We start from the raw sequence: 19,460 nt of genomic DNA, 5'->3' as shown, positions 1-19,460 counted from the left end.
TGCTGCTATAAAGACACATGCACACGTCTGTTTATTGCGGCACTATTTACAACAGCAAAGACTTGGAACCAACACAAATGTCCAACAATGATAGACTGGATTAAGAAAATGTGGCACATATACACCACACAATACTATGCAGCCATAAAAAATGATGAGTTCATGTCCTTTGTAGGGACATGGATGAAACTGGAAACCATCATTCTCAGCAAACTATTGCGAGGACAAAAAACCAAACACCGCATGTTCTCACTCATAGGTGGGAATTGAACAATGAGAACTCATGGACACAGGAAGGGGAACATCACACACTGGGGACTGTTGTGGGGTGGGGGGAGGGGGGAGGGATAGCATTAGGAGATATACCTAATGTAAATGACGAGCTAATGGGTGCAGCACACCAACATGGCACATGTATACATATGTAACAAACCTGCACGTTGTGCACATGTACCCTAAAACTTAAAATATAATAATAATAAAATAAAAAAATAAAATAAAATAAAATAAAAAGAAATGCTTATGCTTATATGTTTATGGAAAGTAAAGAGGGCTAGGATTACCAAAATATTGTGAAATCATAATGGTACAATTATGAAAAGCTAATAAATAATGCATGAAAGGAAAAATAAGTGTGTAACGTGTGCCATTTAGATATATTGCTGTAAACAATATATAAGAAAGTATTGATGATTTTGTCCTATAACAAGCATTATTAAACAATTTACTCAAATATTTTTATTTATAATTTTCATGGCAAAAATGAAATTAAATTAAATTGAAGGTAAAGAAGAGCCACATTTTTGTGTTTTATACTATTATCTTTATATGCTTCAAAAATATACAAAAATTTTAAAATCATAAGCAAGGAAACAGAGATACATGGCCTAAAAAATACAAAATGAATATTCTAGATTAGTGTTACCTGTGTCCTATTAAAAAAAAAACCTTTAGATACTAAACTACATTTTGCCATAGCACCCACTTTCTGTTCATGTATCTTGTCTTCTGATGAATTTTTGTTTTACACAGTATAATATAAAAACCATTGGCCAGGCATGGTGGTTCACACCTGTAATCCCCAGCACTTTGGAAGGCCGAGGCAAGTGGAGCATCTGGGGTCAGGAGTTGGAGACCAGCCTGGGAAATGTGGCAAAACTCTGTCTGTACCAAAACAATATAAAAATTTAGCCAGGCATGGTGATGCAAGCCTGTGGTCCCTGCTACTCCAGAGGCTGAGGTGGGAAGATCTCTTAGCCTGGGAAACAGGTTGCAGTGAGTGGAGATTATGCCACTGCACTCAACCTGGGCAACAGAACAAGAAATATGTGATATAAATTATATATATATATATATATATAAAATATATATATTTTGAGACCCCGTCTCAAATATGTTTGTATATAAATATACAAATTTATATACAAATTAATATACAATATAAATAACGATTTATATATATACATTGTATACATTACATTTTTATGTATATAATGATTTTATATATACATAAATATGTATTTTTATGTATATATGATTTTATATATAGATAGATATGTATATATGTAAAACCATTATATCCTTAATATCATTTTTATATATTTACATATTTAATATAAATAATAGAACGTAATAAATATATCTCATCACAGCACTTTATAATGTATTTCAAATGGGGAAGAAGCATAGAAATGACTAGGAAACTCTCTGCTCATAGAAAAATGACACACACACACATACACATACATTTCCTGGAGTAGCAGAGGAAGTTGCAATTGGCCTGAATATTGGTACTACCCTGATCACTTCTTTAAAGGCTATTATTCAGAACTTATTTTTCTTCTTCTACAGGACATGCAATTTAAATTATAAATTTACTCATTCTAGAAGAAAACTCGAAAGGAACTTGAAGTTATGTCAGTATTTGTGTGTGTGTGTGTGTGTGTGTGTGTGTGTGTGTGTGTGTGAATTATATCTCTAGGTGACTTATTCGCAGTTGCATTTTGGCTGAGCAACAAAAATCTGCCTTTGGCACAAGAAAGGACTACTCATATTTGTATAAGTGTGGATTCCCTCCAAATATAATTTTGTCATTTGTCCAGTATACTAGCTAACTTGGAATTTCTGAACTCTTCCAATGAGGAAAGGGCTATAAAAGCAAAGTGTGTGACATGTTACATGAAATGAGACTTGGAGTGTTTTTTCAGGAAAGTGAGTATTCTGAGTTTTGGAGATGGTCATATCTCAGTTCATAATTTTTCCCCAGGGAGAGATATACGGAAGAATTTGATGCTAATGTGAGAAACAGTGTATCAATGTGGAAACAGTTGTAAATTAGAAATCAGATGACCTGAAATCCTGTCACCTATTGGTTAGTCAGCTGCAGAATTTAGGGCAGCTTTATTTTATTGCTACGCCTTTTTGTTTAGGTGTTTGTTTGTGTTTATTTTTCCTTTCTTTACATGAAAATTATAAGTTATAACTGGACGTAATGTTGTCTCGAGGTTATAGAATAGGCATTAGAGTGAGGGAGAAGTAAAAAGTTTTATTTCACCAGAGTCTGGTAGAAATGCAAACTGCTCCCTGCTTCTCGTATCCAAGAAGTTGTCAACAGGTAAAGATAACCCTTAATGCTACTGAAGAGTATTTAAGTATCTGCATTCCTTCCCTGCATAAGTATCTGTGTAAGAAAAGTGTTGTCTTTTGCTTCTGTCTAATTAATATATGTCTTTGTCTGTTGAGTCAACCAGACAATAATTTATTAGTAATTGGAAAGAATTACATTGTAAGTTTCACCTGTCATCTATGACTATTTCCAAGTAACTAGAAAACCAGCTATAGGTGAAGGTTCCTTTGCCTTTCTCATCCTTACTTGTTCTCTTTTCATCTACAAAAATTTTATTAAGCCGCTGGCAGATGCCAGTTACTGTGGTAGGTGCTGGAGATTCAATAATATACAAGACAGATCTGGCCTCCCAGGGATTTTTATATTCATGTGGTCATGCACACCTACCTTTTTTGGAATCTCTGGTTATGTGCACACAAGTGCAAACAATTGTTAATGTCCCCACTTGTTGAGTGCTTTCCTGAAAGGCAGAGCTAATTTAAGGTGATTTTCCCAGCTGACCAACTCGCTAGCCCGAGCAGGTGCTAGCCCGAGCAGCACTCTCCCGAGGGGTGCTGGCCTCCCCAGGGTTTGCCTTCTTACAGGATTTAGACGGGGTTCGAGGTTCACATTTCAGGGCAGCTCTCAGGATTGTCATTTTCCTCTTTGCCTGTGGGTTTAACTTTTGTATTTTTTTTAATCACAAGTTTGATAGAAAATGTTTTTACCGTACTCTTTGGAGATGCCCATTCTACTTCTGAATTTAGCTTTTACTAATTCGCATCTGGAAGCTCAGCAAGTGCACAAGCCTTACTTTGGTTACCGTGGAAACCACTGCCACCCCTCCCCGACGTGGTGTGCTCAATAAACAGTACTGGAATTAAAAAAAAAAAAAAAAAAAGACTTCTATTCCCTCAGTTATGATTGACAGAGCTGTGAACAAATGAAATTGAATGACAAATCTAGATAAATCTGCTGCCTAAAGCTAAAAGAAATGTAAAATAGGTTAAAGGCAGGGGAAATGTAATGTATACATTGATTAAACAAGTTGGATGGAGGATGGTATAATAAAGAACATGAATTGGGTACCTAAGTCTATTACAAAAAATAGTGTTAAACTCCACTCTACTTTGTATGTGTCATAATAATGCACTAAGCTTAAACTCGTGACTGGTAAATTTCTATTGAACACTTTAAGTGTTCAATTGCTCTAGTTAATCAGACTTCAACTTTAAAATAATAATAGTAATTCTTCAACATGTTTCTTTCAGAATATTTATCTAACAACAGGCAATGATAAGTAATCATAATATCTTATTAGAATCCTAATAAAAAATCACAGCATCCCTGTTTCTTCAGCAGCCATGAGTAATTCTTATGTGAATGAGTATGAATATACTTCTCAGATAAAGTGTTATGATAGCATTCTTTCTACTCCTTCACTTTATACATCTTGTCTTTTCAAGACTAAGACCACTGGTTTCATTATTAGCTTTATGTACAATATAAGCAAATACATTTCTATATCATGATATTTACATATTGAAATACTTTAATTCATTCTAGGAAAGGGAGATTCAGTGACTCCTCTTCTGCCAAATTTGCAATTCTATTTTAACATACTTAGTACACTGCATCTTTCAAGTATTATAACACAAAATTAATTGTATTCATAAAAAGAATGAAAAGTGAAAAATTTCTTGAATATTCTCCCATTTTATAGAAGCCTTTTTTCTAAAAATAAAAAGTAACAAGATTAATCGAAATTAGTAGAATAAGATTACATTGACTTTATTGGACTTAGTACATATATAATTTCAGTTAATTACCATATAATGTATGCTTTTCATAAAGCATAATTTACTTTTCTATAGGTTCATATTAATATACAAATATGCAACCAAAATATCTTCATAGATTTGTGATTATTCATAGTGGTGCATATATTTTGTTATACATAACCATAACATTTAACACATAAACACACCTCCTACAGGCCAAGTGCAGTGACTCATGCCTGTAATCTCAGCACTTTGAGAGGCCAAGGGAGGTAGATTGCTTGAACACAAGACTAGCATGGACAATGTAGTGAGACCCCATCTCTACTAAAAATTTTTAAAAAATTGGCTGAGTATTGTGGCATGCACCTGTGGTCCTAGCTACTCGGGAAGCTGAGCTGAGAGGATTGCTTGAGCCTGGAAGGTTAAGGCTGCAGTGAGCTATATTCATGCCACTGCACTCCACCCTGGACAACAAAGTGAGATCCTGGCTCAAAAAAAGACTCTATATTAATATAAAATACATATTTATATATTATACTTTATTTTAATTTATTTGATGTTAAATTGATATGATTTTTAATTTTAGATTCTGTTTTGCTGCATTCAAATATCTATAATGACTGAGACATTTTGCTTCTTTCAGTTGAATCACTGCTTCTTCAAACTGTTTGTTGATAAATGTAGACTTAGAAAAGCTAGAAGCTTACATTAGTCTAAAAGACTTCGTTGCCTCAAAATAGTAACTCTCTTACTGAAAAATGTCCTTCACATTATAATATGGATACACACACACACACACACACACACACACAAACACACGTAGCATCATTTGATTTATTCTTAAATTCAAGCCATTCATTTGTTAAAATGACACTTGGTAAAATGAAACTTTTAAGAAAAATGCAATTAGAATTTTTTTGAAATAAGTAATCTATAATGGTTAGAGCAAAATTAGGAAAAGACAAAAAGTATAGAAAAAATTGTAATATATAATATCACTAACAATTCACTGTACTGTGTCTACTTATCTTTTAATTTTTTATATTGCTGCAGAGATCAAGGTATTTACTGATTTCTTAGTATAAATACCACTATACTTTCATTTGTATTTATCTGATAAAGATTTATCCTTGTATCATTAACACGCAGCTTAAAATGACGTTTTATACATAATACTAAACAGGTATCTTCATTACTTATATATACACAGTTTGCCAAAATGTCTCTAGTTACCTTGCTATTGTCAAACTCATTGATTAAATCTTTCATTTTCTCTAAAATGAGACATGGAAGGTTACTTCCAATCTCTGGTATCTCACTGGGCAGAGAAAGTCATTTCCTTCTTTTTCTACAACATAATTTCAAATTAAAAACAGACAAAAGCAATACTAAAAATTACTCACCCAGAGCAAGTTGGCAGCGATTACCTCATTAGGCTATATATCTGCAGGTGACAGCCATTTTATATATGTTTAGGCATTGAGAGTATAATATAATTTACAGAATCTCCAGAATAAACAGCTTTAAAATGTATTGACAATACTTGGATATAATTACCCATTTAAAATTTTAAAAAATAGATGATGAAGAAATGCAGCAGCACAATAGTAAGATATTTTAGAGTTAGTGACAAATGTACTAGTGAGGTAATAATAATTTGCACATTACCATATTAATTCTGTTTTTACAGCAATATGCTTCTCATAGACTAGGCATGTAATACAAAGTTTGTGTACTATAAGACTAAATACATGAGCACACCTCATTAGATTGTGCTTCATGTTATTGTGCTTCACAGATATTGCATTTTTTACAGATTGAAGTTTTGTGGCAAGCTGGCTTTAAGCAAGACTATTGGCATCGTTTTTCCAACAACGTGTTTATTTTGAGTCTCCGTGTCACATTTTGATAATACTCACAATATTTTAAACCTTTTTATTATCGTATCTCTTATGGTAATCTGTGATAAGTAATCTTTGATGTTAGTACTGTAATTGTTTTGTGGCACCATGAATCACACCCATATAAAATGGTGAATTATATAGAAAATGCTGTGTGCGATATGACTGCTTGGCTCACCAGCCATTCTCCCATTCTGTCCCTCTCCTAAGGCCCCCCTATTTATGAAAAACAACAATATGAAAATTAGGCCAATTAATAGCCCTACAAAGGCTTCTAAGTGTTTAAGGGAAAGGAAGAATATACCTCTCTCACTTTAAATCAGGGGTGTCCAAGGGAGAGACTAGTCATATGTTCTTAGTTTCTGTTTCTGGTTGGGGCAATAAGGCCCCTTCCTCATCCCTCTTTTCCACTTATCACTAGAGACAAAAGCTAAAACCATGGCTTCAGGCTGCTAAAAACCTAAAACAAAACAAAACAGAACAACAGCAACAACAAAATAAGGCAGGTTGGATAAGCTTGGTTTAAATCAAAATCTCGAAATGATTTAGTAAGGAAGGCATACCTAAAGCTGAGATGATGGGCCAAATATCAGGCCTCTTGTGCCAAACAGTTAGCCAAGTGGTAAATGCAAAGGAAAAATTCTTGAAGGTAATGGAAAATGCTACTACAGTGACCACATGACCACACAAATGATAAGAAAGCAAAACAGCCTTCTTGCCAATAATGGAGAAAGTTCAAGAGGTCTGGATAGAACATCAAACCAGCCACAACATTCTCTTAAGCCAAAACCTAATCTAGAGCAAGGCCCTAACTCTTGTCAATTAAATGAAGGCTGAGAGAGATGATAAAGTTGAAGAAGAAACATTTGAAGCTAGCAGAGGTTGGTTCATGAGGTTTAAGGAAAGAAGCCCTCTTTCCATAACATAAAAATGCGAGGTGAAGAAAAAAGTCCTTGACATAGATGCTGCAGCAAGTTATCCAGATCTAGTTAAGATAATTGATGAAAGTGATTACACTAAACAACAGATTTACAGTGTAGATGAAACAGCCTTATATTGCAAGCAGAAGATGGCATCTAGGACTTATATAGCTAAGATAGTTATCCTAGCTTCTTGTCAATGTCTGGCTTGAAAGCTTCAAAGGGCAGGCTGACTCTCTTGCTAGGGGCTAACTCAGCTCATGACTTTAAGTTGAAGCTGATCCTCATTTACCCTTCTGAAAATTCTAGGGTCCTTAAGAATTATGCTACATCTACTCTGCCTGTGCTCTAGAAATGGAACAATAAATCCTGAATGATAGCACATCTGCTTACAGCATGGTTGACTGAATATTTTAAGTTCACTGTTGATATCTACAGCTCAGAAAACGATGACTCTTTTCAAAATATTACTGCTCCTTGACAATGCATCTGGTCACCCAGTTGCTCTGATGAAGATGTACAGTGAGATTAATGTTGTTTTCATTCCTGCTAACAAAACATCCTTTCTGCAACCCCTGAATTAAGGAGTAATTTCAACATTCAAGTCTTATTATTAACAAAATACATTTCATAAAGCTATACCTGCCACTGATAATGATTTCTCTAACGGATCTTGGCAAAGCAAGCAGAGCTTTCTGGAGAGTACTCACCATTCTAGGTGCCGTTAAAAACATTTGTGATTCATGGGAAAAAGTAAAAATATCAACATTAACAGGAATTTGGAAGTAGCTGATTTCAATGCTTATGGATGACTTTAAGAGGTTTAAGACCTCTTAAGTGGAGGAAGTCACTGCAGATGGGGTGAAAAGAGCAAGAGATTTAGAATTGAAGTGGAGCCTTAGGATGTGACTGAACTGCGCCAATCTCATGATAAAACTTGAACCGATAAGAATCTACTTCTTACAGCTGAGCAGAGGAAGTTGTTGCTTGAGAAGAAATCTACTTCTGATAAAGACACTGTGAACATGGTTGAAATGGCAACAAAGAATCTAGAATATTTCATAAACTTATTTGAGAAAGTAGCAGGAAGATTTGAGAGACTGATTTTATTTCTGAAACAAGTTCTACTGTGGGTAAAATGCCTTGGAAAAGCATTCTGTGCTAGACAGAGAAATCTTTCTTGAAAGGAAGAGTCAATGACACTTCATTGTCTTATTTTTAAAAATGGTCACAGCCACTCCAACCTTCAGCAACTTGCATTGTGATCAGTTAGCAGCCATCAACATTGAGGCAAGACTCTCCATCAGCAAAAAGATTATGACTCACTGAAGGCTTAGTTGATTTTTAGTGTTTTTTAGCAATAAAGTATTTTTAAATTAAGGTATGTACATTGTAGACATAATAATGTTGCACCTTTTTTTTTTTTTTTTTTTTTTTTTGAGACGGAGTCTCGCTCTGTCACCCAGGCTGGAGTGCAGTGGCGCGATCTTGGCTCACTGCAAGCTCCGCCTCCCGGGTTCACGCCATTCTCCTGCCTCAGCCTCTCCGAGTAGCTTGGACTACAGGCGCCCGCCACCACGCCCGGCTAACTTTTTTGTATTTTTAGTAGAGACGGGGTTTCACTGTGGTCTCGATCTCCTGACCTCGTGATCCGCCCGCCTCGGCCTCCCAAAGTGCTGGGATTACAAGCGTGAGCCACCGCGCCCGGCCGCACCTTTAATAGAATACAGTGTAGTGTAAACACAGCTTTTATATGCACTAGGAAACCAAACAATTTGTGCAACTGTGTTATTGTGAGATTTACTTTATTCTGGTGGTCTGGAACCAAACGTGCTTTTATTAAATAACATCTTCTTTTGAAGAGTCTCAATTGTGCTTTTATTGGATTGACATATTTCTAGAGTCAATTCAGTTTTATATATTTGAATATTAAACTTTATGGGCAAAATTATGAAAAGGAGTGTGTGTAATAGAAGTTGATAAATGAAACAATTTAAATGCCAGATGTAAGTACTTTGCTTGCATTTTAAATCCATAGGATTCAAATATGTTGAAAGCAATATACTTTCTAAATACACATTAAAGAAATGCTCACTGTTTTGGGGGTTAGCATATTATTTCTCATTACCAACTCAATTTCTTTCTTAAAAATTTTATTTTTCAGCTAATTTAAACTTAATGTTTTTTCTTCCCATTAATTTGCTTTCTTTTACTCTTTGTGTAAGTTGGTTGTTCTTAGAATTATGAAAAATATAATATATTAATAGGTATCAGTTATTTTTGTCCAAGATAATTTGTCATTGTTGTTCGCTATCCTTGGAATCTTTCAGAAAATGTACTTTCTGCCAAGTAGCAGCAAGTAAAATTGTCCTTCTAAAAAAAATAAAATAATACTCCCCAACAAATATCCTTAGGATCTGCTAGCAGCCACACATGAAATTCGGCACTTTGCTCTGGTTATAATTGTCATCCACAATTCTTTGTTTAGTTATTACTTAGCTTTTACTGTTTTTACAACCATATTCAAAGAGGCTAGATTTGTTTATAATGTATATAACTGTGAATATACTATAAAATTAGAGACTATAAGACAACAATTTTGAAGAATAGTGTATAATTTAGTCACTCTAGTAAACATACTACCTATAATGCATTCATGTTTTAATGACTGGTTTTCTTGATAATATTTTGTGGAGTAGAGACAAAATTCCCCATCCCATTATTAATGCAGATAGTTAAAATGCCAAACAAGTATTTGTGCCACAAAGATATGTTAACATGTTTAATTAATAGAGACATTATTTTGATCATATTAAAATGTCAGGGGAAAGATTGCATTTAAAAACAGAAATCCTCAGAAAATACAATTAATGAGTTTCTTGCATCTACACAACACCTGATAGGTTATTCCTGGAAAGGGTCACCACTGGAGATGTATTAAGTTCCATGTTAAGCACTCTGGCATTTGTTGAACTCCATTTTGGTATAGGTGAAATGTTGGGAAAAGATAACCTTTTCCTGTTCTTTTTTTTTTTTTTTTTTTTTTTTTGAGATGGAGTCTTGCTCTGTTGTCCAGGCTGGAGTCCAGTGGTGCACTATCTCGGCTTACTGCAAGCTGCACCTCTCGGGTTCACGCCATTCTCCTGCCTCAGCCTCCCGAGTAGCTAGGACTACAGGCGCCCGCCACCACACCTGGCTAATTTTTTTGTATTTTTAGTAGAGACAGGGTTTCACCGTGTTAGCCAGGATGGCCTGGATCTGCTGACCTCGTGATCCGCCCGCCTCGGCCTCCCAAAGTCCTGGGATTATAGGGGTGAGCCACCGCGCCAGGCCAACCTTTTCCTTTTAACTCAACTTCAAATTAACTGGAAGGTTTTCTCTGCACACTTCCTGCTTTTACCTCCTATTTTGCACTCGCGTTTGCACATTGGGCCTCCTACATCACCACTACAGTCTGTTACCTCTTTTGTCAACCCTCCGAATAAGCCACATAAACTACAGGAGTGGGAGAACTAACAAAAGCAGCATGCTGTAGAGGCATCCCTCATAACCCACTCCTTTCAACAGTTGCTATCTAAATTCGCCCTTTTTTATTTGCTGCTTCTTTCTGGTGAAAGTCACTTCATTTTTTTGAGGTTTCTCCAGTGCTTTTTTAGAACATATTTCTTTACTACAGTTTCATCCAGTTTCCTTTAGCATAACTTTCTAAAACTTTTATTTTAATATAGAGAGGCATTGCAATAGAGAAGCATTAAAATCCAAGAAAAATTGTCTTTTAAAGGAGAAATTTTAAAAAACACATAGGAATAAGTTAAATGCAGAGCTGGATAACTCAGAAAATAATATAGGTGTTAATTTTATATCATCTTAGTTGACAAAATTCCAGACTACTGTACCTTATATTGAAATAATTGAAATAAGCGAGGCATTGAAACATTGTGCATTATAAACTCCAGAGAACAATGAAATTTTCAGAATTTACAGTAACAATTTTTTTAACAATGAGTTTGAGGTTTAGATATTTGGATACTATCTCAAGGAATTTACTTTTTTTTTTGAGTGGTTAGATTTTACAAGGTTATTTTACCCCCAGAATGTATAAGGAACTCAACTCAATAGTAAAAAATAATCTGAGTCGATAGATTAGATTTGAGTAGACATTTCTCAAAAGGAGATATGCTAATGGCCAGCAGGTATATGAAAAAGTGCTCAACATCATTAATCATCAGAAAAACGCAAATCAAAACCACAATGAAATAGCACCTCACCCCAGTTAGAATGGCTACTGTCATAAAGACAAAAAAGAAAAAAAAGCTTGTGAGGGTACAGAGAAGAGGAAACCTTATACTCTTTTGGTGAGAATGTAAATTAGTACAGCCACTATGGAAAATGTTGTGGAGTTTCCTCCAAAAATTAAAAACAGAACTACTTATGACATAACAATTCCATTACTGAGGATATATGCAAAGATAATGAAATCAGTATTCAAAGACACATTGGACACCCATGTTTTTGCAGCACTATTCACATTACCCAAGATGTGGAATCAACCTAAGTGTCCATCAACAGATGAATGAATAAATAAAATGTATACACACATACACACACACAATGGAATACTAGTCAACCATAAAAAAGAATGAAATTCTATCATCTGCAGCAACATGGATGATCTTGGAAGACACTATGGTAATTGAAATAAGCCAGGCATAGAAACACAAACACCACATATCTCGGTCATATGTGGAATCTAAAAATGTTGATTTCATTGAAGTAGAGAGTAGCATGGATGTTACCAGAGTGAGGGGAGGGAGTGGGAAGACTGAGAGAGGTTAATCAATTAGTACAAAGTTACAGCCAGAAGGAATAAATTTTAGTGTTCTACTACACAGTAGGGTGACTTTAGCAAATAATAACTTCGTTCATATTTCAAGATAGCTAGAAGAATTTGAATGTTGTCCCCAGAAAGAAATAATAACTTTTTAAAGAAATGAATATGATAATTACCTTGATTTGATTACTATACTATGTTTACATGTATTAAAATATTACATAGGCCAAGCACAGTGGCTCACACCTGTAATCCCAGCACTTTGGTAGGCTGAGGCGGGCGGATCACCTGAGATCAGGAGTTCGAGACCAGCCTGACCAACATAGAGAAACCTTGTCTCTACTAAAAATACAAAATTAGCCGAGGGTTGTGGTGCATGTCTAAAATCCCAGCTACTGGGGAGGCTGAGGCAGAAGAATCGCTTGAACTCCAGAGGCGGAGATTGCAGTGAGCCGAGATCGCGCCATTGCACTCCAGCCTGGGCAACGAGAGTGAAACTCCATCTCAGAAACGAACAACAAAAAACATTACATAGTACCCCATAAACATGTATAATTATTGTATAAATAATAAATATATAAATAAAAATTTCCTTTAAATCCACTGAATCTATGTACAAAATTTGTATTTGTTAATATCTATTTTAAGTAAACTTTATTAATGTGAATACTATGCAGACATTCTCATATTTCAGTTCCTATTCTTAAATGTCTTCTAGACTTACTGTAATATGCAATATAATGCAAATGATACAAAATACATTAGAGAATCTTCTATCAATAATAAAAGAATCTTCTTCAAAATCCTTTCAGTCTATAATAATTAGATACTGCATAATTAAAACCTTCTTTTACATATAAACACACACACACAAAAACACAAAAGCATGTAAGTTAAAGTGTAGAGAGTTGAGATATATAAACAGCAACAACTTTTGTGTAAGATAAATGTGGAAAACACTCAAATTTAGACCTAACTGCACTAGGCATAAAGAGACAAAATTGTTCATTATTAAACTGGGAAATCAGTGAAGATTAAGTGGAAGTAGCTTCTGAAATGGGCCCCAGAATATGAAAGGCTTTCCAAAGTAAAGTGACATTTTTGAAGGGAAATTAATTGAACTTTTGAATCACATGGTAATTAGATGGATTAATATAAATATTTTTTTTTTTCTGACAAAAGCTCTGAAGCTGTTTAAGCTTAATAGGTTGTGTTAAATATCACCACACCGAGCTTAATAATGTGAATGGCTCTATACCTGGTTCTATTAAATGAAGTTGCTTTTGGAAAAATATTGGATATTTTGATTAGGGCAAAAGTGAACAAATTTTAAAGATGGCACTCTCGAAAATGTTTTAAAATAACATCAGTGACCAAATGTATCTGACCTTTGAATGTTGCAAAATGTCATTCTAATCTTGAAGTACAGAGTGAGAATAACATTCCATTTACCATGATTAGAAAATGATACATTTAGATTCTTGCTTATATATTACCATCAACAGAAAATCTAGTAAAATCTATTTTATGTAAAATAAAAAGCCATAAATATTATTCTTCTAGTAAAATGATTTTTTTTGGTCAAATATTTACTTTTGAGTTATCAAGTATTTGATCCAAGAGAAAAAGTAGATGATCAGGGTCAGTTCTTGCTTACCTCTTAAAGGTACATACACCATAAAGAAATAGAAATCACTGAATTTTTATATGTATTGATTATATATTTTGTGCTGAATGGCATTTTATTGGGTGAGAATAAGAATAAAGCATTATAAAACAACTTGACAAGAACTTAAAGTGCAGCTGAAAAGGAGAACAACGCAAGAACAAAACATGCTTTACATTATGTTACAGGGTCTACAAGGATCTTAGACTTTCAGAGAATAACTAACAATATGCAGGCTGAAACTACTGTACAAATTAATACTTGGAACATTGCAAATTGTTAGAACTAGGTAGGGAAAGTGAGACTGTTTTATATTGTGTTTTATATTGAGAGCAAACAAATACCAATACATAGCAAAAAATTCAGTGTGAGGAATTTTTTTTTTTTTGACGGAGTTTTGCTCTTATTGCCTAGGCTGGGGTGCAGTGGTAGGATCTCAGCTCACTGCAACTTCTGCCTTCCAATTTCAAGCTATTCTCCTGCCTCAGCCTCCCGAGTAGCTGGGATTACAGGCACCCATCATCACGCCCTACTAATTTTTGTATTTTTAATAGAGATGGGGTTTCACCATGTTGGCCAGGCTGGTCCCGAACTTTTGGCCTCGTGATCCACCCGCCTCAGCCTCCCAAAGTGCTGGGATTATAGGCGTGAACCACTGCATTCGGCCAAGGTATTTTAAGCACAATGTTAAGTATATAATATGATTTAATGAAAATACTCCAGGGAAAGCAAACTAAATTTGTTGAGCAATACCTACTATCCCAAGCAATGTACTACTCCTGTAGGGTTGTTTATTGTTATCACTAAAATCTAAATGCATCTTCTACGCCCACACATCTGCGAAGTGACTGTCTGCACTGAGATTCCAATTTAGGTTCAGTACTTGCTTGTGTACCTGTGAACTACTATTCTGGTCTTACTACTGACTCAAGCTACTGACTTATTACTTGTATTTACATTTAAAATAGAATGTTGTGATTATAAAGTGATTTATATTGTCTGGAAGAACCATTGCTTTGTTTTCAGAATTTGAGATTACTATATGTTTTCCTTTAGCAATTTTCCACAATGTACTAATTTATAATTCTTATACATTCACCAATTGGGTCTGTGTGAAGACAGATATGCGTAAAAATAACAATCAGATATATAAAAATAACCATATAACTGTGATGTTATACAATGGAAGCCTAAACAGGCTTCTTCATGGGGTGTAGTCTTCATGGAAAAGATGTCATTATATCTCAATCTTGAAGAATAACTTGAATAACTACAGACAGAATTAGAACGTAAGACATTAAATCAGTAAACTGAGTAAAGACACAGACATCTGAAAAACTAGACCTCTCCCGCAATTAGGGATGTTGCTAACATTAGTTATCTACCACTGTGCAATGAATTATCCCACTACTTATCAGTTATCCCACTACTTATCAGTTATCTCACTACTTAGCAATTTTAAATGGCAGGTGTTTATTATATCATTGTTACTGTGGATTAGAAATTGGGGAGTAGCTCAGTTGAATGATTCTGACTCAGAGTCTGTTACAAAGTGAAAGTTAAGCTGCCTTGTCTACAGTCATCTCAAGGCTCCTCTGGGACTGGAGAATCTGCTTCTTTGTTCACTTCCACAGTGGTTGGTGTCCTCAGTTCCTCACTGAATTTTGGCTGAGCCTTCTGATTTCATCATGTGAGTCTTTCCATAGGGCTGCTTCCAACGTGGCAGCTTGCTTCCCTTAGAGCAACAGCTCCAAGAAAGGGAAATAGAGAGAATCCAAAATGAAAGTTATCTTTTCATACCTGGTAGTAGCATACTATCACTTCTGCCAAATGCTATTGGTCACAAATAGTAACTACGGTACAATATGGGAGAGAATTAAACAAAGATGTGAACAGCAGAAGACAGGAATCATTGGGGGCCGTACTGGAGACTGGCTACTACACAGAATGGATAATTTCATACAACCACAAATGATTCTCAATTCCTAACCTCCTCTTTCCAAACATTGAAAGTGTTGGAGAGGATGTGAACTGAAAGTGTTGCTACTGGCATCTAGTAGATAGAGGCCAGAGATACAGATAATCATCCCGGAATGCTCAGAATGGCTCCCACAAAAAATTATCCATTCCAAAAATGTCAGTAGTACTGAGGTTGAGAAACAATGTTGAACCAAGCTGGAAAGAATTCAGGAGGCTATAATAAAAATAATTGATGGCATGTCAGTGCTCTAGATTTTATTTTCATGGACTATTCTGAGTGAGCTAATGAAAGAGATACTAAAATAAAACAAGGGAAGCAAAAGTAGTGTAAAAAAATAACTAAAATAAAATAATCAGAATTTAAAAAATTTAAGTGTTTATTTCAGGTAACCAGTTGCCTATATGTATAATCAAATAAAACCTTGTAATTAATAAACTAGCAAATTATCTTTGAAACTTTCAATAAAAATTACACTTATATAAACTAGAAAATATGTGGGTTACTTGAGGCCAAGAATTCAAGACCAGCCTGGCCAACACAGTGAAACCCTGTCTCTACTAAAAATAAAAAACTTGGCTGGGCATGGTGGCACATACCTATATCTTGTGCCTCAGCTATCTAGGAGGCTGAGGCTCAAGAATTACTGAACCCAGGGGATAGAGTGTACAGTAAGCCAAGTCCACTATTTTGAACATTATATTTAGATTTTCTCTGGTATTTATTTCTCATTTTGAATATTTTTTGGAGAGTTTTTTTATTATTTCTGTTTGTCCATCTATTATTGCAGGAGTTAAATATTAATACTACATAAAAGTTTACTTTTGTGGTGGTAGTTTTAAAACTCTGCAATTAATCATATATCTGAATAATTAAAGAAACTTGGTATGCTCGTCTTCATACCATTGCTTCCCACTTTTATATTTAATGTTGTTATTTAATTGTTTTTCCATTAGTTTCATTTTATATCATCTCTGGAATTATAGGCTTTTAGTCAAAATTGTTTTGAATATGCAATATTTATTTAGCTTATTCACATTCTCTTGACTGCCTTTTCCTTTTTGCATCTCAGAGAAATCTCTATTGAGATAACTTTTCTTCTTAAAATAAGACCTCTAGAATTTCTATTAGAACCTGTATTTTTGGACAAAATGCATCTTTTTTTATTTAAAAAAGTCTTTACTTGTTCTCATTCTTAAAAGTTACTTTTGTTGATTATATAGAGGCTGACAGTAACTTTCTCAAAAATTTTATGATATCAAACATTTTTGGGGCTTTCATTTTTGTTGGTGAGAAGTTATCTAATTTTTGGATGTTAATTCCTTTTAGTTAAAATGTTTTTTCTAGCTTTGTGATAATATATTCTTCTTTTATTGTATGCATATGTTTGTGTTTATGTTCACATATGTGTGTGTTCTGCAGTTAGAAAAAATAAGTGCAGGATTTTTTTTTATGTTTTTGATTTTTGAGGGATCTTCATCTGAGTAATTATGACATTCTACTTTGGGAAATTTATTAGTATGTATGTAACTGAAAATACTGAGTCTACCCGTTCTATTTACTCACTCTGGAATACTAATTAGATACATGTCTAGGCACTCATGTTCCAACCTTCATATTATTTTTATCTTGTGTTCTTTCTATTTTTGTCTCTACGTGACTTTTGAGTTTCCTAGTCCAAACTCGGGCGAGAGAGGGCCTGAGGTAAAACATTTTCAGAATAGATGTGCAATTTTCATCCAAAGTCCAAAGAATGAGTAAGTCAATTTTTACTTCTATCAATCTGAGATTGGGTGTGCATCTCTAAATTACAACATATCTATGTACATCTGTCTATCTCTCTATTTTTGTCTCAATCTCTGTTTCTCTATCTAGCTCGGAGATCTCTGCTATTTAAACCTGGGGAGAAGGGAAGATGGAAGTTTCAGGAACTCACTATTAAGACAAAGGGCATCAATGACTGCCCAATGTTTATTCTCCCCTTTTTACATGGAAATAAATCCTGATGTTTATTTTGGATTACAATGTACCTACTACATATCTCATCATTCTGTATAGATAGAGTTATCAAAAGAAATATTCATTTTGATCCTTTGGTAGGAGTTTTGGAAACAGTATGGAAATTGCACACCCCATATGCAATTTCTTCACATTTGGAATACAATGAAAATATGAGGATTTCAACTAGTCCTAATTGGACTTTGTGTGTGGATGACTATTAAGAAAAAACAAACAAACAAAAAAAACCACTAAACACTGTTTTTGGCTTGAGGCTCAGATTACTTTATGGAGTCATCAGAAATAATTAAACGTGGAATACGTAAGTCACTGTAGAGTCACAGAAGTTAAGACCATCGGTGGGAGCAATTTCAGCTAGGAAATTTATAAAAGGAATTTAGGAAAAAAAATGCAATGTGGTACTGAAGCCTTTTGTTTGGGCACTTAAGTAGAAAAAAACAAACCAAACCCAAACAAAAAACACAATAATTGAGGCATTTTGTTATAGTAAAAGATAACATGTAGTTGAACTGGCTTAAAATGTGCTTTTACTATTTTGCATATGCACCTGCAATGAATGAGAATTTTAGATGCTTCACATATTTGTCAACACTTGATATTAAAAATCGTTTTAAATTTTAGCCATTCTAGAGAAAGGTTGGCAAACTTTTTAAAAATAAAAGTCAGAGTGAAAATATTTTGAGTCATGTTAGCCATATGGTTTCTGTTGCAACTACTCAATTTTGCTGCTGCAAAATAAAAGCAGGCATAGACAACATCAAAACAAATGAGAGTAGGTCCACTCCAACTTTGGGCCAGTTGTTGATCCTTGATAGAGGATGGGCAGTAATACTGTCTGTGGTTTTAATATGCATGTCCTTAATGACTAATTATATTAAGCATATTTTCAGAGGCTTATTGGTCATTTGAATATCTTCTCTTGTGAAGTGTCTTTTAGAATACTTTTTAAAAAAATTTTGCATCGTTTTCTATTGATAATTTATTCACAAGAGGTTTTTACATACCAGTTATAAGTCATTTGTCAAATATGTGCATTTCACATATTTTATTTCAGTGTGTTGTTTGCTCTTTGGTTTTATGGTATTAACACTGCAAAACCAATTTAAAATATTTTATGGTCTGTCTTTTTTGTGGACTATGTAAAAATTCACTATTTCATAAAACCATAACATTTTCTTCTACTTTTTTTTTTCTAGAGGATGTAATGTTTTATCTTTTATACTTAAATCTCTTATGTCTTTCAAGTTAAGTTATATACATAGTTTAAGGAATGGACAAAGTTCCTATTTATACATATGGATATCCAATTGTTGCACCAGAAGTTTTTTTTAAAGGCTATTCTTTCCCTGCTGAATTACCTTTAATTATTTTTGTTCTATTTATGCAAATGTCTGTCTTTACATCAACACCACAATAACCTTTAAAAATCATTATTGTGGTAAAAACATGTAACAGTTACAGTCTCTTAACTTTTTAAGTGCACAATTTAGTGTTGTTAACTATAGTCAAAATGTTTTACAGCAGATCTCTATAAATTATTCACCTTGTATAACTGAAACTTTATATGCGTTGAACAACAACTCCCTCTTTCTCCTCTCCTCAGCTTTTGGCAAATACCGTTCTACTCTTTGGTGTCATGAGTTTAGCTATTTTAGGTGGAATACCACATACAGGTGGAATCCTGCAATCTTTGTCCTTCTGTGATTGGTTTATTTAGCATAACGTCCACCAGTTCATGCATGTTTTCACAGATGGCAGA

This window comes from Symphalangus syndactylus, chromosome 19 (genome assembly GCF_028878055.3).
Source record: "Symphalangus syndactylus isolate Jambi chromosome 19, NHGRI_mSymSyn1-v2.1_pri, whole genome shotgun sequence".
Lineage (NCBI taxonomy): Eukaryota > Metazoa > Chordata > Mammalia > Primates > Hylobatidae > Symphalangus > Symphalangus syndactylus.
The sequence above is the reverse complement of the archived record's forward strand: the minus strand, read 5'-3'. Positions refer to the sequence as shown.